Raw genomic sequence first — 20,435 nt, 5'->3', positions numbered from 1 at the left:
TCCCCTGAATAAAACGATACCCCATATGTATGGGAGCACATAAAGACGTGGCCACCAAATGCCCCAAAACAGGGGCAATGCATAAGGGGGGTCTGTGCTCTATGTGCTCTACCTGCAGTTATTTAGTCTAAACACCCCCATACCTGTGAAATAACCCCCACAATCAATATATTTACGAAAAGTGCACACCTTCAGCTATTCAGAGACACCACTCTTCTCTTTCTACATGGAAAATTGTGGCCGCAGTCCCTTGCAGAAGTCAGCGCTTTGGTCAGAAATCAAGGAAAAACCAGATACAAACCTAGATTTCTCTCCAAAATTTCCATGGCAACTACCAAAAACTTACTAAACATCAATCTGCAAGTTCCCCTGAATAAAACGATACCTATGTCTGGTTGCACATAAGTACATGGCCGCCAAACCTGAAAATGCATAATATTGGGGCTGCACTCTATGCACCCCTTTTTTTTTGCCTGCACCCTAATGAATGGAATACGCTCGGGTGCAGGCACATGTAGCCGATATACGCATGAAAACGCGTGAGAATGCAAAGTCTCGCGTTTTCATGCGTATATCGGCTACACGTGCCTGCACCCGAGCGTATTCCATTCATTCAGGTGCAGGCACAAGTAGCAGGCGTAGGGCTGAATTTTCGGCAAGCGTTTTTCCACTTGCTGAAAAAATCAGCCCTACGCCATGTGTGGCATCAGCCTAACCCTTGGCAATAGAAACTACCAGAACAATCTTAGCCTTTCTAGAACAACTGAAATCAAATGAAGTTAAAATGGAATAAAACCACTAAAAGCAATCAAAGAACAATAATTGCAATGAAATCGGTGGTCAGAGCCCTGGATCCACCAATGTCACTGCAAAAGCAACCTTTTTGGGGGCACTAAACACACAATAAAGAACAATGCAAAGATAAAACACCATAAAATCAGTAAAATCCAATAAAACCACCTAAACCAACAGAAGAACAATAATTGCAATGAAATTGGTGGTCAGAGCCCTGGATCCACCAACGTCACTGCAAATTCAGCACCCAATAGCAATAAAAAAAGTTACAATACAATACAATAATAAAAAAACAGAAATCAATTATGAAAATGCCAAAAAAAACACTAAAATGCAACCAAATAAATCAGATAATTATAGAGCAAGATCAGAAATAAAGTTTTAGTAAAAAAAAAGACTGCCAAAGAAAGCAAAGAAAGAAAGAAAAGAAAAGAAAGATAGAAAAAAAAAAAAAAAAAAAAGTGTAAGTGTAAGTGTGTGTGTAAGTGTCTGTGTGTGCTTGGGAAAGTTGTAAATAAGTGTGTATGTGTACAAAAGTGTAATAATGACAAAGATAGAAGAAAAAATTGAAAAAAAAAAAAAAAAAATTTTAGACAGTTGAGATAGAAATAAGCAAAATAAACAGTGGTTAGAGAGTTGTAGTTCAGCTTACACAATGCAGGCAGGCGATCAGGGCGACCAATCCAGCAGGAAGGCAGCAGGAAGGCAGCAGGGGGGCTCCAGCAGTCTCACGTGGCAGCAGGAGTGAAGAGGCGACGGCGGGGGCGGCGACAATTAAAGGGACAGCAGTGGACACGTCATCAATGCGTGTCCACTGCTGTCATTGGCTGAGGACCCGGATCGGCGGCGCTGGGGGACCGGATCTGTAAGTATGACCTTACTTGCTCGTTGCCTAGGGGGTTGTGAAGGGTTTACAAGCGCTGCGCTGCTTTAAAAGCGAGCGCAGTGCTTGTAAACCTGATAGTGCTGTAGGACGTAGATTCTACGTCCTGTGGCACTTTGGTCCTTTGCTACCCAGGACGTAGAATCTACGTCCCATGGCACTAAAAGGGTTAAACCTGACTGTTTTGCCAACCTGACTGTCCCTTATCAACCTGTCAGTTATAGCTTCTAATGCTAAAGTACCCTGCTGCAAAATTGGCAGCCCCCTCATAGAAGAACTTGGGACATGGTGGATCATATAATTAATGTTATAGTATCGGGCAAATATTTTTAAGGCAAAATTATAAATATCATGCAAAGAGAGTGTTATGATAGATGTGTCAATTGCTTTTTAAGGAGAACATCATATTGGTTTATCAAATTTCTTCACAGGGTGGCTTTTACCAAAAAAAGTTAAAGAAAAAAAAAAAGAATTTGGAGTATGTCTCTACTGCAGAAATATACATTCCACCCAAAAAATTCCACCATTGTTTACACCACTGTCTCTAACTAAGCTTGGCAGAGTGTGAAGAAAATAAAATATGTTTTGGTTTGGCCTATAATATGCAGCAATATCATAATGCACAAAAACTGTTTCTTATATTTGTGTAGGTTCTCTAAACCCAAACATAATTTACATTTTCACATTTGCCCCTAACCATTTCTATTCCTATTGCCCTCTAGTGCATGGGATGTGTCTGGTGCCCAAGTGGTTAACTGTTTCTGTTATTAAGCCGCTTAATATTTTGATCTTGCCTTTGGATGCCATTAGGTATCACGATCATTTTATTACGAAATGCCTGTGTTTACAAATGAGACCGAAGGAACACGATTCTCATTGAAGATCAGCATATATATTGTACTTTATTTCAGCTGCACATGATTAAAAGAACATTACCTGAGCCTTGAGAGTCACTGAATGAGCTATGCTAAATTGGTTGTTTTCTGTTTTGTGATTAATTGTGCTTCTAAACCATATTTTAGTGTGCTTTGTTTTTCTGTCCCCAGTCATCTCATATTATTAAAGAGAAATTCTGCATATCTCTCCTGGAGTCCAATTAAGGATTTGCATCATGACTAGATTTTTCACTTTAATTACTGTATATAAAGTAGGTTTTGACTTATTTCCTTATTTATCAAACTATGCAGAAGAAGCAGAATTCATCAAATAAACAGATATCTGTGGTTATAATTGCAGCCTGCACTGAGCCGGTAGGAAGAAAATATGAAGGTCCAAATTTCATTATATAGAGCATAATAAACATCTGAATAATTAAACTGTGTGTAAATCATGAGCAAGGCAGTAGTAAGAATGGGAAAGATACCTGCAATTGTCTTCAGGATGCATTGTGTTGTACCATGCTGTAAGTGATCAGGGTGATCAGGGTAAATTGGTATATTGTTGCAAACACTACATATTAAGTATTTATGTATATATTTTTAGTTTTAAAGGAAAACATGCTGAATTCCGCTCATTGTATAAAATATCATGATGCTTGTTTGTGGCTTGTTCCCAACATCTGCTCGTCCACAATATTTTACTTTATGACTTGTGCAATGCGCAGAGGAAGACATTGCTTGTCAGTCCACAATTCATTTCTTCATTAATGCCTTCGGCGTGCCTCTTGTTGATTTTTTTTTATCAAATTGATATGTAGAGCATTTATATTGTCTCCAGAGCCTTGTTACACTTCGCGTGATGTATATTTTTTGTAAAATAAACAATACGAATCCCTACATTATACCAGCTATGCATATTTTCTAAATCTTTGCATGCATTCTGCCAGTCGTCTAAAAATAAAAGAAATGAATAATTTAATACCTAAAATCTTGTCTTCAGCGGTCTGCAACTGTTTAGTACCCACTGATGTGTACATTATATTAGCACAGTGTATTCAAGCACGCGCTTTGTTCTTAATATCTTGGGGCATATTTAAAATAAATTATAGACTATTGCAAGTCTACTTAGTTTCATTTGTAATTTTTTTTTTACTAATTAAAACAGAGTCAATGAAACAGATTTTTTTTAAAGAAACCAGAGAGATATTATCCTACGCCCCACTGTGATTTACAAGAATTCTTTGTGTTAAATCTTCTGGCTCACCCTGCTGTGACCACAACTGGTTTCATTTAGAATACATGTAAATATTTTTGTAATAATCTAAGCCCAAGAATGTATCTAGGAATAGTTTTGACAGTGAAAGTGAAGAAGGGGTTGCAGGCCAATCCCACTTAATGCTAAATTTGGGTTCCTTCATGATTAATTGCCAGTAGCCCGGTATTCTAAATGCTGCTAAACTTAACATAAATTATTCTTATTTTATAGGGCCAAGCATACTGATGCACAGAACATTTTTTACTGAATATATTTCTGTGTTTATGTGCCTTTTCTATTCCCAGGGATGTAATGCTTGTGTTAAGCAAACATATGTGACATGGCCATCCAGTCCAATCTTCTGGGGTGATGTCTGTACTTCAAACTTCAGTTTAAATGGCCAGTAACATCATGAAATATAAATGTCCTAAAAAAAAGTGCAGATAGGCCAAAGGTAGATTTTTTAAAAAAAAATGTAAAGTCATTTTATTGGTTATTAAAAGTAATAATACTTTTTTTTTATAATACATGAGGGCCGATTCACTAAAGTGCGTTATAAATTTTATCGCGTCTAATTTTTTGCATCTTAATGCACGATTCACTAAAAGGATACTTGCGTTAAATTAGACGCGATACCGCTTGCGTTATTTAAGTCGCGAAGACTATTTTGATGCGGTATTTGACAGAACGCGTGCTAATCAACGCATCACGCACAAATAGTCGCCGCATGCGAAAAAACGCACGCATATTAACCATACACCGCATTACTTTCGTAAAACTACTTTTATGAAAATGACCATTTCCCTGCAAACTGGCGGCTGCATCACTCTAGGGCCAACAGACTTGAATAAATAACACTGCAAAGTCCATATTTTATTGCCAAAAGCTCATTAACTGTACTTTTCTATAATTACCGCCTGCTTCAAGTAGGTGTTAATTTTCACACAGACAAATGCAATATTTAGCGCGTCTAACTGTTCGTGAATCATACGTTAGTATTATTTCTGCTCGCAAATTAACGCAATGTGGTAAAATTAACGCATGCGGTTGCGCGTAAATTAACGCACGCGATATTCGACTTAACGCATGCGATAATACTTTAGCGCATTGAGCTGTTTTTTTCGCGTCAACTTTAATGCAAAAAAAGTGCGCTAAAACTTATCACACTTTAGTGAATCAACCCTATGATTTTTTGACCTGATATTATTTTGGTGTTAATATCTCCTAAAAGATGTGCTTTTGGGCTGGTGATTAAAGACATAATAGAACAGTAAAAAATTCACGAAATGCATTGAAGTCAAAGGCCATTTTTCACTACTTTTTTTCCGCACAAAATACATTGAAAGTCAATGGGTGTTATTTCATGCCACATTTTTCATGTGGCAAAAATGTTGTGGTTTTTCAAAAGAATTTTACGGTGGCAAAATGAATTTCACAACAATTTCCGTTCCTGGTGAAAAATTTTGCTCATCACTAGCGATGATATCATTTTGAGGTTTTCGTATTTTTTTTAAACTTTATTTTCATTATATTTTTCAACAAGAAAAACACTGATGCGTTTTGTAAAAAATTAAATAGAGTAATAGTATCCCTATATACAGGTATCAGAAACCCATTATCCTGAAAGTTCCGAATTAGGGAAAGGTCATCTCCCATAGACTCCATTTTAATCAAATAATTCACATTTTTAAAAATGGTTTCCTTTTTCTCTGTAATAATAAAACAGTACCTGTACTTGATCCCAACTAAGATATATTGAATCTGTATTGGAACCAAAACAATCCTATTGGGTTTAATTACTGCTTAAATAATTTTTTAGCAGACTTAAAGAGCAAGGAAAGGCTTCTACTATAGCCCCTAATATATTGTAGAGCCCCCTTGCCTGTAACAAATCGCCAACTTTATTTTTTGAAATAATGCTAACTTCTCCCAAAAATTGGATTTTAACTGTACAGTATTTGCAGTCTGTCACGGCCGCCATCTTGGATTTCCCCTGCTTACACCCTCCCCGCCACCACAAACACCCGTGCTCACACCACAAAGCCCCCCCAGCCCCTCCCCAGCCACCAAACACCCCTGCTCGCAAACCCCCTCGTCGCTCGCTCGTTCGTTTGTTCGTTACCCGCAGTGCTCGCTCATCTGTTCTGCTTCCTCTGTGTCACAGGCCAGTGAAGGGGAGGGGAGGGAGCGTGCCTGCTTCTGTCTCTGAAAATGAGCACTTTGCATGAGCCACCTATGTGTCCCGGTCACATAGTCTCTGCAGGAGCGATGCATTATGGGAATCCTCTTTACCCAGCTCAGTGTTTTTTCTCCCAGTTTGGCTTCAGATCTTCTGAACAGGTGAAATATGGGGAGACTTAAGGGCACTATTGAGAGAACTGAAGGTACACCTGCAGCTTGAGATTAACTCTTTATTAGCCTTTCCTTCTCCCTTAAGGAAGGAGATCCAACTTACGGAACCGGAAAACCACAGGTTCCGAACATTCTGGATAACAGGTCCCATACCTGTACAACATTTTACATATATAAGTTAATATATAAGTTTCTCTAAGTCAAGAATTAATATAGGTCCTCTGAATCTCACAAACTTTGTGTATATTTCTTTTTCTGATCCATTCTAATGGAAGTGCTGACTCAAAATCTAAGTTTGAAGATACTTCCTTTATGACCTGTGAACTAGTTGGTATCTGTTGGTGCTTCCATAGTCTAGCTAATTCAAATTTACAAGCTGTTATAATGTGAAATGCAGTTTCAAGTGGTTTGTTCCTTAAGGCTGGATAAATGTGTAGTAATAAGGCTTCTGGAAGGTTCTGCCATGCTTTCTGGGTGACATCAGGAAGAAGTTTAGTTATGGTAGACCAGTAAGGTCACAGGACCACCATTTGTGTAGCATATCTCCTTCTTTTCCACATTCGCTCCAGCATTGTGGTGATACATCTGGAAACATTTTAGATAACTTTGTGTTAAGTACCAATTATTTAACAGCTTGTAAACATTTTCTAGATGTGTAACCAGCATAGCATGTAACCAATCTTCATTAGAGAGTTTTTTCTGTAGAATTTGTTCCCATATCTCCATTGCAGGAATTATAATTAATAAATTGAGTTGGCTTTGCTAGAAGAGAATAACACATGGCAAAGCCTTTCTTGGTATCCGATTTAGAAGACATAAAAGTCTCAAACATAGTAAGAGGGTCCCTTTTCCAGGGATAGTTCTTGCTTCAGAATTTCAAACGATTTCAGATAATCTGTTATGTATAAGTCATTTCATTTCAGTAGATTGTTTTTTTCCCAGGTGTTGAGTTGAATTTTCAAGATTGGCTTCAATATTCTAATTGAAGCCAGTAGAGTGGGAGTAGCTAGAATCCGCCGTTTTTCTTTTTTTGCCGTGTTTTGACGGCAGCTTTAATAGTTAAAAGTAGACTTTCATTAAATGAGGATGGGGTTAGCATACTGTTCTCTATTATTACCCATCATTTCTGAGAACTGAAGGTCATTAGTTCCATAATTGAGGAATTATATTAACAATATATTATTGTTTAGTGTCTGGTGCCCCCAGACCTGCCATAGCAACCCCAGGCTTCCTGTTATTCCATATGTGAATACGTGGGTTTTATTTTAATTTATTTTGTAGTATGAAGTTCCCCTGTAACCTTTTACTAGTTCCATTAATTTAGGAAGAGAGTTTACAGTAACATTATCACAATATCATCTGCATATAATCCAATGCGATGGTGTCTAGATCCAATTTGTATACGTGAGATCTCTTTTAAATTTCTGATTTTTTTGCTAAAATTTTTATTGTTAAATTAAATATTAGAGGGGAGAAAGGCCAGACTTGGCGAGTATCATTAGTCATAGAAAAAGCAGGAGATAAAAAAATCCTTAATTCATAACTTTAGCGGATGGATCTTTAGAGAATGTAGAGACAGCGTGTCTCTACACTCTCTTTATCAAGGCATGATGAATTCTATTAAATGCTATCTACAGTGGATTAGATATAATTTCACCGTTATTTAGTTGAATTGATTTAATTGTTGACTTCAGCTGTTTAGCTTTTAATTGTTGTGCCATTACATCTGAGGCTCTGTTGGATTTGTAATATTAAACAGTTTTTCATCTTTTGAGGTGAAATTCAAATTTGGATACATTTTATTTAGTTGCTCTCTGATTGCCTGTATTTCTTTGCTTCTAGCAAGACTTAGGGGCACATTTATCAAAGTACGAATACAAAAAATTAGTATTTTTTGTAAGTTTTCATACTATGCTTATTTTTTGCGACTTTTTCTTTAATTTTGGCAACTTTTTATTACTTTTTATTACTTACTTGCACAATTTGTGCAACAAAATCGTATTTGTCACAATGACTACGACAGTTAATTTCGGATTAAAACAAAAAGAATCGTATTTTGTGATTCGGATTCGTACTTTAATGAATGGGCCCCTTAGATTTGTTTTATTTATTGAGTCTAGATTTGTGAGGGTACTTTCTAGTTTTGTTCTGTCCTCTCTTCTTTTATTTATATTGGACTGATTTTTTAATAAATAGCTTTATAGTAGCTTTATGGGCACAGCATTGGGTATTAATTTAAATTTCTGGTCAGGTATTGTTTTTAAAATATTCATCTACTTGCTTTGTAAAATATTCCCTGTCTTTAAAGAGCAAGGAAAGGCTACTACTGTAGCTCTTAATATAGTGTAGAGCTCCCTTGCCCAATGCAAATCGCTAAATGTATTTTTTAAAATAATGATCAAATCTCACAAAAATTGGCTTTTAACTTAGGTGTATTTGCAGCCTGTCACAGCCACCATCTTGGATTCCAGGATTCCCCCGCTCGCACCCCTGCAACCCCCCCCCGTGGCGATCGAACACCACCGCCCGCCACCCGCTCGCACCGCCCCCCCCCCCCCCTGTGGCAGATCAACCCCCTAGCAACACCCCCTACTGGCTTGCACCCCGCCACTCGCTCCCCGCTTGCCTGCTCTGCTCGGCGTGCCTGCTGTGTGTGTCACATGATTGGACAGGGGAGGGGAGGGAGGCTTCTCGCACTAAAATCAATGCAATGCGCCACCTACAGTGTCCCGGTCACATAGTTATTGCAGGAGCGATGCATTAGGGGAATCCTCTTTATCCAGCTTGGCGTTTTTTATTCCTGTTTGGCTTCAGATCTTCTGAACAGGTGAAATATGGGGAGACTTAAGGGCACTATTGAGACAACTGAAGGTATGCCTGCAGCTTGAGATTAACTCTTTATTAGCCTTTCCTTCTCCTTTAATGTTGTTTAATTGATAGGAGGCCTTTTTAGATAATTCATAATAAAGGATATTGGTGCATGGTCTGACCATGTTATAATTCCTATCTCTTCGTTCTTCACCTGTTGCAGCTCTATGTATTTTTTTTACCTTTATGTTGTCCAGTGTTGTCCAGATATCATAAAGATTATACTTCAGGATTAGCTTTGCTAGAGGTGAAGGAAAATCTGGAAGTCTACTATTTTTTTGCAGATTTTTTTCAGAATTTGAGGTGGTATCTAGTTTGGGATCATGGATAAGATTAAAAGGACCACCTATAATATGATTGCCTTGTTGATGTTTTTAACTTTCTCAAATAATGAGGTATGAAAAGAAAGTTGTAATAAATTGGGGGCATATAAATAACATAAGGTAAAAATAGTTCCATTTATTTTACATACCAAGATAATATAGAATCTCCGAGTAGGGTCAAGATTGGAATCTATTAAATCAAAGGTCCCTTTGCAGTGTATATAATAATAACAACACCTTTTTCTGGTGCTGAGGCAAGAAAAATGTGTGGAAAGTTATGGGACATGAACAGTGGAGTATCATTTATGTTAAATGAGATTCTTTCAGAAAAACTGCATTTGGTTTGTTTTGTTTCACTTGGTACCAAGTGTTAGACCTTTTATATGGTAAATTGAGACCTTACATTAAAAGAAATAATCAAAAGTGGCTGTGACATTAACAAATATGAATAGTTGAGTTAGGGGCCATGCTGCCAAGTAATTCACTTAACATAGAAGAAGTGCAATAACATTGAACTGTGGAAATATACCATAACTCCACTGGAAAAATCTGAGAATAAAATAAGTATGAAATAACATATGTATGAAATCTGACTGCTTGGCATTAGATATGTAAGCCCTAGGGTAAAAACAATCTTAACAACAACAAATAATCAAATAGAGTGCTGGGTAAGCATAACTAAGAGCACAAATTTGTTTAGATAAATGCAAGCATTAGACACAAGTGCCATACAGGCATACTCCTAACCAGTGCCATTAAATATAGGCAATATTGAATAATTGTTAATTTGAGTAGAAATAAAGAAAATCATTTGACTGGAGTATGCTGTGTGGTTTCTGGACTGAGCCAAAGTGTTTTTGCTGGGTAAGCTGTAGAGGTATCTGAGTAATGACTTTACCTGGAAATCCCCATTTATAGGGAATATTGTTAGCTTGATGTGAGAGTTGATGTGATAGTAGCAAATTCTTTTTGTTGTGTTAATGTTGAAGCAGATTAATTAGCGGATAAATCAGATGTTAATTATTTTAAATTGATCTGGAAATGTGGAAATAATGGTAGGTCGCAGTCATCTCCCATGAGGCTGCAGTAGGTGCATTATGTGCTTTAGGTAGGCAGCGTACTCTGTCAAATATCAGTAAATGTTCAGGAACTTGTGGCAGAACTGCAAGTGTTAGATTTATGAGGAAATTTACTAAGTCTTGACCTTGAATCTCCTCAGAAATTTCTTTAAACCGCACATTGTTCCTTCGCGACCTTCTTCTATGCCTGTGACTTTTTTCTTCAGAAAACATATGTCTTCCTCTACACTGCTGCAAATATCTGCAATTTTATTATGTGCAGAACCATTTGCTCTGCTTTATTCTCCAGGTGTGCTGTTCTGTCACCAGTTCCTCTGGTTGTCTTAAGTCAATTTGAAGTGTTATACATAATGAATTTAATAGCTCCTTTAATTTGCTTTCAGTAAAGAGTTGGTTTATTTCACCATTTGTATCCATCTCTGTTTGTATTTCATTGGAGGGCATTACTGTCAGTAGTGACTTGCTGCACCATTTTGTGTTTGCTGCTCCTCCTGAACTGTGTCACGGAGCATTGTAATTCTGAGAGGTGAAGCCATCTTTTTAGATTTGCCCGTGTTGTAGAGGTATATTGAGCTATCTGGAGTATTAGTATCTGATCTATTTGGGCAAAGTTAACTGGATGGTTTAGGCACCGGTAAGAAGAGAGGGGCAACTATGCTTTCATTACTGTCTGAGGTTAGCCACACCCTCATCGGTTTTTGTATTCTTATTCGCATTTGTTCTGAATTTTTATTCATTCGTGCTTTTTATATTCGGATAGCATCTTCAAATAAATAAGTCACATATTCAAATTATGATAAAAGTGCCTCCCCTACTAACACCAAAAAATCAACTGATACTGGTACAATCACTGGAGGTGGGGTGCCAAAAGGTTAGGCACTCCCAGGTATCTCAGGTTGGTGCAGTTTTCTGCTAACAGGAGTGCCAGCCCAGGGTATCAGGCATTTGGCATCCCCAGTCATTGTACCTTTTCTTCTCCTTTAACATCAAAATACACCATTTTATATATAAATAAGGGCTGCTTTGCCCATTTATAGAATTACATCATACTACAAAATTGTGTCATTGGCTTTGCAAGGTCTGTTGATGTCACTAAAGCCGGCCATACATGCACCGATGTTATGGTACAAAATCTTGTTTTGTACAATATTTTGTGGATGTATGGTGGCTCCACGAGACGACCGCTACCGCAAAGTCGATGGATATCGGTCATCTCGGGCAGGTTAAAAAAATTTAAGGCGCCCAAGCAAAATTTATGTTTAGGGCTGAATCATCAGGTTGAGGTAGAATTTCTATTGTTTCTACCTCCGACCAATGGTCGTGCGAAAGATCGTTATTAGTGATGAGCGAATCTGTTCCGTTTTGCTTCGCCGAAAAATTTGCAAATCTTTCAAAAGATCCGCGAAACAGCGAAAAATTCGCGAAATAGCGAAAATGTTGTGCGGCAAAAAAAAATTGTCGTCCGCGACTATTCTTTTGTCGCCCGCAGCTATTCTTTTGTCGGCCGCGGCTATTATTTTGTCGCACGGCTATTATTTCTTTTTTGACGCCGGCGTCAATTTTTGGACGTGCGGCAAATTTTTCCACAGTGAATTTTTTCATCCGTTTCATGAAACAATCCGCCAATGGCGAAACGTGGAAATTTGCCGCGAATACATGCCTGGCGAAACATTTCGCCCATCACTTATCGTTATTGCTACATGTATGGCCACCTTAAGAGTAATAGTAGCAAACTGGTAAAGAAACCAACGTAAAAATCACAATTTCACAACCTAATCACCTTTTATATGCAGTTTTACTAACTATGCCAGTTTCTATGCTAGTTTACTAGAATAGTTTTTAACACACATCTGCTTTATAAATATGCCAGTAAGCAGGCATACTGGCATATTTTTAAAATATTTATAAACATATTTTTTAGTCTGTAAAAATGTTCTTCGTCATTTTTAGTAGGAATGAATTTTAAAAAAATCTGTAGTTACCCTTTACAGGTTTTTTGGCAGCAGGTCATAAATATGTACTGTGTAACGCTTAACTGAACACAATAGATTGGCTGAAGCTTTATTTAGAAAACAACTAAAAGGTCACTGGATACATCAAACTGTACAGCATATACACCCCGCTGTAAAAATACAATTTCTGCCTCTTTGAGAAAATTTTTGCTTGTACTGTTATATTTATATTAAAATAATTAATTCATTTTAATGTGCAAATGATCCATAGCAAGGGCTCATTTACACAAGATTTTTTATCCAGTGTTTCCAGGGTTCTTTTCTAACAAAGTCTCATAATTATTAAAGTAATGTCATTGTCTCTGCAACTGAGCTGACAGAGGCTAGACTGAAACTGCATGGCCTATAAAACAAAAATATAACTCCAAGTGACAGCAATGACTATAAGGGTCATTTATGATCCCTGGGGTGCTGCCAGGTTTGCCACTCTCTGTACTGAGCTCAAGATCAAAATTAAGAAATCCTGCACTCAGTGTAGAGAGCAGCATCAGAGGGAGCAGCCCAGCCTACTCCTTACCATATGCCTTTGGGCAAGGGGGTAAGGACAGGGGCCTGATGTGGGCTGTGCCTCTTTCCACTCCCTACTTTGCACCTCTGAATGCTGTCCCTCAGTAATACAGCACTAATGCAGTCTGAAACAGTGTACAGAGGCCTGCGGCTATTTGCCCACACGCGAACACAGTGTGCAAAAATATGACAAACTGCAAACTTTTTTTTGCACTTTGCATGCTGTGTTAGAAGTCAGATTTAAACCTACTTGCAATTTACATAGGTAATTTGTCTGTTCTACGCTTTGGATGTCTATTGGAATAGAAACATTAAAAGGAACAAATCCAGCACCTGTCTGCTATATACTCCTACAACAGGGCTACAACAGGACTTAACTCGCTTAGGACCTTCCTTAGGCTCCCTATCTGCATCCACTCCTTCCTAAAGTGAAAGTCCAAAGAGAAGTAACAACCTGCTCCCACTTACTCTATAGTACTATATAGGCCTTATCAAAATATCGCACCCATAATTCGGTGTACAAATACCAGGACTGCCTAACCAAAACAAAAGGAATTTCCCAAACCACTAGGACCCCATGGGGTCCCCAACACATAAGAAAACCCAAAGTGCAAGTATTATCTCACTATCTAAGAGCCCTCTAATGAAAAAACAACAAGTCAGTCTATCTGGAGACTGAGATACAATACAGGCCTTGGCATTTCAAGTACACAGAGGCCTTATATTTAATGACTGTGTATGGCATCTTACAGCAGGTCCACTGGCATTTTCCAGAATACAGTCTGGGTCCCATTGCTTCCACATATCTTGCTTTAACAAAGTCTTAGAGGGACAAGTGCGAATGAGAAGTTGGCCCTGGTGGTCCCAGTGGTCCTTTAACTATGCTGTTCCATCAGTTTACCTCAGAGATATTATATGATTAAACATGGAGTATTATCATTTTTGTCTTCCTATTTTATCAACTAATTAAGCCATAAATACCTTACTGTCTAGTACATGTATGACATTTAATTATATATACCAATGTGTCACTAGGTCCTAAAATAGAAATGCATATGGTGAAATCTTTTCTTGCATATTATTACATGTAAGTATTTCTCATTACTGTATTTAATTAGAATAATACCCTATATCTTTATTAAGGAGAGATGCGTTCCTGTTTAAATGTTGATATGCCAGAACAATGCACTTGCCAAAAAAAACATTCACAAAGTGTTGAAATATATTTTTTGTTATTTTGAACTGATTTTGAGTTTTCTGTGTACTTCCTTTCAAGTGCCACTTTATATTGCGGTGCTATTTTTGTCTGCCTTGTGGAAGTCACCAAAAGAGTTCTTGCAGCAGTCTCCTAGGAACTTATTCTGTGGGAGAAAAATAGCAGCCTGTTGGGCTGTGCCTGGCTTTGAGGAGCTGAAAAGCACTTGCTTTTTGAAAAGCAGGAAAATAACTACTGTGCATTAATAAGGACATTTTTACTTGGGGAGCCCATTACACATACTAGTAAATATATATATCTATATATGAAATGCTTATTTTCTTTAAGAATGCTGCATTACTGCTTGTGCCCTAGAGCACAAAGAGCTGCGGTTCCCTCTGAATGTAGGTGGGCGGCATGGGTGCATCCCCTAGAACACATCCATTGTCATTCAGATGCTAAGAACAGGACTCCCAGATTTGCAAAGAGCATCTTGTACCACTAATAACAAGGGGCATGTGCTTGCCAGATTTGCACACATTAGGGCTGTAATTATTTACCACTTATTGGGGTTGTTCACCTTTAAATTAACTTTTTGTGTGATGTAGATAGTGATAATCTGAGGCAATTTGCAATTGCTCTTAATTTTGTATTATTTGTGGTGTTTTAATTATTTAGCTTATTATGTAGCAACTCCTTCGTTTGGATTTTCAGCAGCTATCTGGATTCTAGAGTTCAAATAACACTAGCAAACAGGCATTGATTTAAAACTTGATAATTAAAGGAGAACAACACCTTTAAAGGCTACAATACATATTGTGTAATTAATATTACATTACATTAATCTGGACTTTAGTTTTCTTGTATTCATGGGAATGTTAGGAAACTTTTTAAGGTGTGGACGGATGCAAAACCACATACTGCTTTCACATGTCAATGCCTGGGAATGCTTATATTTTTTGGCATATGTTGTTTCCCCTTAACCTCTGTCAAAATATGTTAAAGAGATAGAGACACCAGAAATTAAACCTTTTTTATATCTATCATAACATTGTCTTTGCATACTATTCATAATTTTGCCTTAAAAGTATTTGCCTGATGATTTTAGATTACCTATCTGACCCCCCCATGTTCCTCTGTGCCATATTTGTACAGCAAGAGTCAGTTAGCATGAGAAGCTGTAACTGACAGGTTGAAAATGGACAGTTAGATTTAGGAACTTCAAGTAACAATTACTTACAAAAGCAGCTCTACCAGCCAAAAACGATCAACATGACCTATAGGGAACTTATAATGTACACTTATATTCTGAAGAGAAGTTTTTTTAGTGTCAGTATCACTTTAATTTAAATGCAATATCTTTGCGGTACCTACATGTACATGTTATACAGCGGTATTGGCAGTAGTTGATCTGAAAGAAGACAATGAGATGCGCATGCAAGGCTAGGCTAAACAAACAAAAAAAAAAAAAGAACTGGGAATGCATAAAGATACAATTTACACACTGAGAGCTCAGTGCATAACCCTCACAGTGACTTAATGAAAGTGCGATGTGTCTGATCCAGCTCCATGATGGTGAAAAGCTTCTGTCTGTCCAATGACAATTTAAATAAAGAACCCATGTAGGGAAAGAACAAATAGATCTACCTCTTTTATTCAACATCTGCGCCAATAACCACTAATCTAATTTTTACCTTACATTTTTATGAGCTGTAATTGCAAAACAACATTTCTTGCCATGTGGTGAACTAGCTTATTGAACTCAAGCTGTAGGAGGGATAATTATACAGGTCCATTTCGGTAAGATTTCCATAATGAACTCCTCTGTATTTACTTTTAGTTTGGTCTTCGAATATTTCTGGAATATTATAAACATTGCATGTGACATCTAAATCGTCTCATCTGTCAAGTCAGAGGCTGCTAAAATGTATGGAGGAACTTGGTCTAGGCTTCATTTTTTATGAACAAAAACAAAAGTATTGGTACAAATATTTCGAGATTATGTATTTGGAAGTTATGTTTTAAACTAAGGCTTCTTTTAGAATAGAATTTTTGTTAGAAATCTGAAAAACTGATAGCAGTAAGACTTTATGTTTATCCACTGCCATGTTTAATAGATAGGCAAGAAAGTCACTATTTTTAAAATGTAAAAAGAAAATGGTAAGACGAATGGTGGCCATACAGGGACTGATTAAATGGCTTGCCCCACCGGACCGAGTGGGCAGTTTATTGACCAGTGTATTGGGCTCTCCTAAGGGACTACTTGATCGATCCCTGCCCAAATGTGTGAATCTTATAGTGAATAGTGAAGGTTTGACTCCAGCATTATGCTAGAGTGGCCAAGGAAATGGCCGATAAGGTTTTTAATGTAGTTAAATGTAAATATGAACACATAGATCACTGTAACATGAAAACTTATAAAATAAAGCCTATGGTTTCATTGCTGTGAGAAATAATGAACTTTCAGGTGCCTCTTTTTCAAGTCATTTTTTTTTCATAAGAAAGTGTTCAATAATGTTACTATAAGCACAATTGGTCTAATGTTTTATTAAACACTCAGATTGTAAGCTCTACAGGGCAGGGACCTCATTCCTACTGTGTCTCATACCACATGGCACTTATATATATATATACATATATGTATATCACTCGTCCTCCCAGTGTGTAATTTTGTATTCTGTAAGACTGTACAGCGCTGCGTACCCTTGTGGCGCTTTATAAATAAAGTTATACATACATACATACATACATACATACATTAAGGCTACCTACACACATTGAGGCAATATTGATCTCCATTTATAATTTGTTATGTGGCCAAAACAGGATTTTTAGCACATAACTGGACAACAGTAGATGAGGTCGAAAAGGAACCACATCCATTAAGTTCAATGTTTTTTTTCAAATCTACCTAACTTCTAGCAAAGGTGAAAGTACTTCATCTGAACATTTTTCCTATGTGACAGGCAGATTTCATTGACCGCTGTAACTTCGCAAACAGGGAACATTCAGGGCTCTACTGGCATAAAAATGTTATGTGTGCTGTAGGCCTAAGTTGCTGTATAGATAGGGGCATTCAAGTAGAATAGGGCAAAGGCACATTTACACAGCAGCAGCTAAAATGTGTAGAATACAGTGGCTTTTTTCTTATTTATAAGCATAGTATCCGAGACTATTGTGATAGTAATATCTACAGTTAGTATTAATGTTGGTGTATATACAGTTTATGTTTGTGAGTGTATAGATAGGTCAGTATAGGTTTGTGTGTGAGTGTATAGATAGGTCAGTATGGGTCTGTATGTGAGTGGATAGATAGGTCAGTATGGGTCTGTATGTGAGTGTATAGATAGGTCAGTATGGGTCTGTATGTGAGTGTATAGATAGGTCAGTATAGGTTTGTGTGTGAGTGTATAGATAGGTCAGTATGGGTCTGTATGTGAGTGTATAGATAGGTCAGTATGGGTCTGTATGTGAGTGGATAGATAGGTCAGTATGGGTCTGTATGTGAGTGGATAGATAGGTCAGTATGGGTCTGTATGTGAGTGTATAGATAGGCCAGTGTGGGTCTGTATGTGAGTGGATAGATAGGTCAGTGTGGGTCTGTATGTGAGTGTATAGATAGGTCAGTATGGGTCTGTATGTGAGTGGATAGATAGGTCAGTATGGGTCTGTATGTGAGTGTATAGATAGGTCAGTATGGGTCTGTATGTGAGTGGATAGATAGGTCAGTATGGGTCTGTATGTGAGTGGATAGATAGGTCAGTATGGGTCTGTATGTGAGTGGATAGATAGGTCAGTATGGGTCTGTATGTGAGTGGATAGATAGGTCAGTATGGGTCTGTATGTGAGTGTATAGATAGGTCAGTATGGGTCTGTATGTGAGTGGATAGATAGGTCAGTATGGGTCTGTATGTGAGTGGATAGATAGGTCAGTATGGGTCTGTATGTGAGTGTATAGATAGGTCAGTGTGGGTCTGTATGTGAGTGGATAGATAGGTCAGTATGGGTCTGTATGTGAGTGGATAGATAGGTCAGTATGGGTCTGTATGTGAGTGGATAGATAGGTCAGTAAGGGTCTGTATGTGAGTGTATAGATAGGTCAGTATGGGTCTGTATGTGAGTGGATAGATAGGTCAGTATGGGTCTTTATGTGAGTATATAGATAGGTCAGTGTGGGTCTGTATGTGAGTGGATAGATAGGTCAGTATGGGTCTGTATGTGAGTGGATAGATAGGTCAGTATGAGTCTGTATGTGAGTGGATAGATAGGTCAGTATGGGTCTGTATGTGAGTGTATAGATAGGTCAGTATGGGTCTGTATGTGAGTGGATAGATAGGTCAGTATGGGTCTGTATGTGAGTATATAGATAGGTCAGTGTGGGTCTGTATGTGAGTGGATAGATAGGTCAGTATGGGTCTGTATGTGAGTGTATAGATAGGTCAGTATGGGTCTGTATGTGAGTGCATAGATAGGTCAGTATGGTTCTATATGTGAGTGGATAGATAGGTCAGTATGGGTCTGTATGTGAGTGTATAGATAGGTCAGTATGGGTCTGTATGTGCGTGGATAGATAGGTCAGTATGGGTCTGTATGTGAGTGTATAGATAGGTCAGTATGGGTCTGTATGTGAGTGGATAGATAGGTCAGTATGGGTCTGTATGTGAGTGTATAGATAGGTCAGTATGGGTCTGTATGTGAGTGGATAGATAGGTCAGTGTGGGTCTGTATGTGAGTGTATAGATAGGTCAGTGTGGGTCTGTATGTGAGTGTATAGATAGGTCAGTATGGGTCTGTATGTGAGTATATAGATAGGTCAGTGTGGGTCTGTATGTGAGTGGATAGATAGGTCAGTATGGGTCTGTATGTGAGTGGATAGATAGGTCAGTATGGATCTGTATGTGCGTGGATAGATAGGTCAGTATGGGTCTGTATGTGAGTGTATAGATAGGTCAGTATGGGTCTGTATGTGAGTGGATAGATAGGTCAGTGTGGGTCTGTATGTGAGTGTATAGATAGGTCAGTGTGGGTCTGTATGTGAGTGTATAGATAGGTCAGTATGGGTCTGTATGTGAGTATATAGATAGGTCAGTGTGGGTCTGTATGTGAGTGGATAGATAGGTCAGTATGGGTCTGTATGTGAGTGTATAGATAGGTCAGTATGGGTCTGTATGTGAGTGCATAGATAGGTCAGTATGGTTCTATATGTGAGTGTATAGATAGGTCAGTATGGGTCTGTATGTGAGTGTATAGATAGGTCAGTATGGGTCTGTATGTGAGTGTATAGATAGGTCAGTATGGGTCTGTATGTGAGTGTATAGATAGGTCAGTATGGGTCTGTATGTGAGTGGATAGATAGGTCAGTATGGGTCTGTATGTGAGTGTATAGATAGGTCAGTATGGGTCTGTATGTGAGTGTATAGATAGGTCAGTATGGGTCTGTATGTGAGTGGATAGATAGGTCAGTATGGGTCTGTATGTGAGTGTATAGATAGGTCAGTATGGGTCTGTATGTGAGTGTATAGATAGGTCAGTATGGGTCTGTATGTGAGTGTATAGATAGGTCAGTGTGGGTCTGTATGTGAGTGTATAGATAGGTCACTGTGGGTCTGTATGTGAGTGTATAGATAGGTCAGTATGGGTCTGTATGTGAGTGTATAGATAGGTCAGTATGGGTCTGTATGTGAGTGTATAGATAGGGATTTTGAAAGTCTGGAATTTAGATTTGGTAAATTATAATTTTACTGAAAACTTGCTGTCTCCATAACATTTCTATTACTATATATTATTATATAAATATTGGATGAATTCTTCCAAAAAAATGTTCTCACGTTTGCAGAATTAATGACATTTTACTGGGTCAGAGCTGGTGTCAAATTTCAGTGATATTTTAATCAAAGTGAATGTTGACTTTCATTATTAAAAGGAACATACAGAAAAAAATGGTCGTTAGCACATTGCCTCATAATGTATGTATTGGATGTACAATAACATATGGAGCAGCACCTGGGCACAAGATCATATATATATAGACAAATATGTGTATGTATATATATATACAGTATATATATATATATATCTCAATTAGTAAGATTGAGAAGGAAAACCTAAGAAGTATCTCACTGAAAGGTCCTGAAATAACATACCATTAATTAAACACATTATTCAGTGAGAAACACAACCATTTATTGGCTCAGAATTTAAATACAAAAATTCAAAAAACAAACCATACTATACCAAATGGAAAGGTACATCCCATGGCACCCTCTCTCCTTCCTAACGCGTTTCCCA

The sequence above is a fragment of the Xenopus tropicalis genome, chromosome 5 (genome assembly GCF_000004195.4).
Source record: "Xenopus tropicalis strain Nigerian chromosome 5, UCB_Xtro_10.0, whole genome shotgun sequence".
Taxonomy (NCBI): domain Eukaryota; kingdom Metazoa; phylum Chordata; class Amphibia; order Anura; family Pipidae; genus Xenopus; species Xenopus tropicalis.
The sequence above is the reverse complement of the archived record's forward strand: the minus strand, read 5'-3'. Positions refer to the sequence as shown.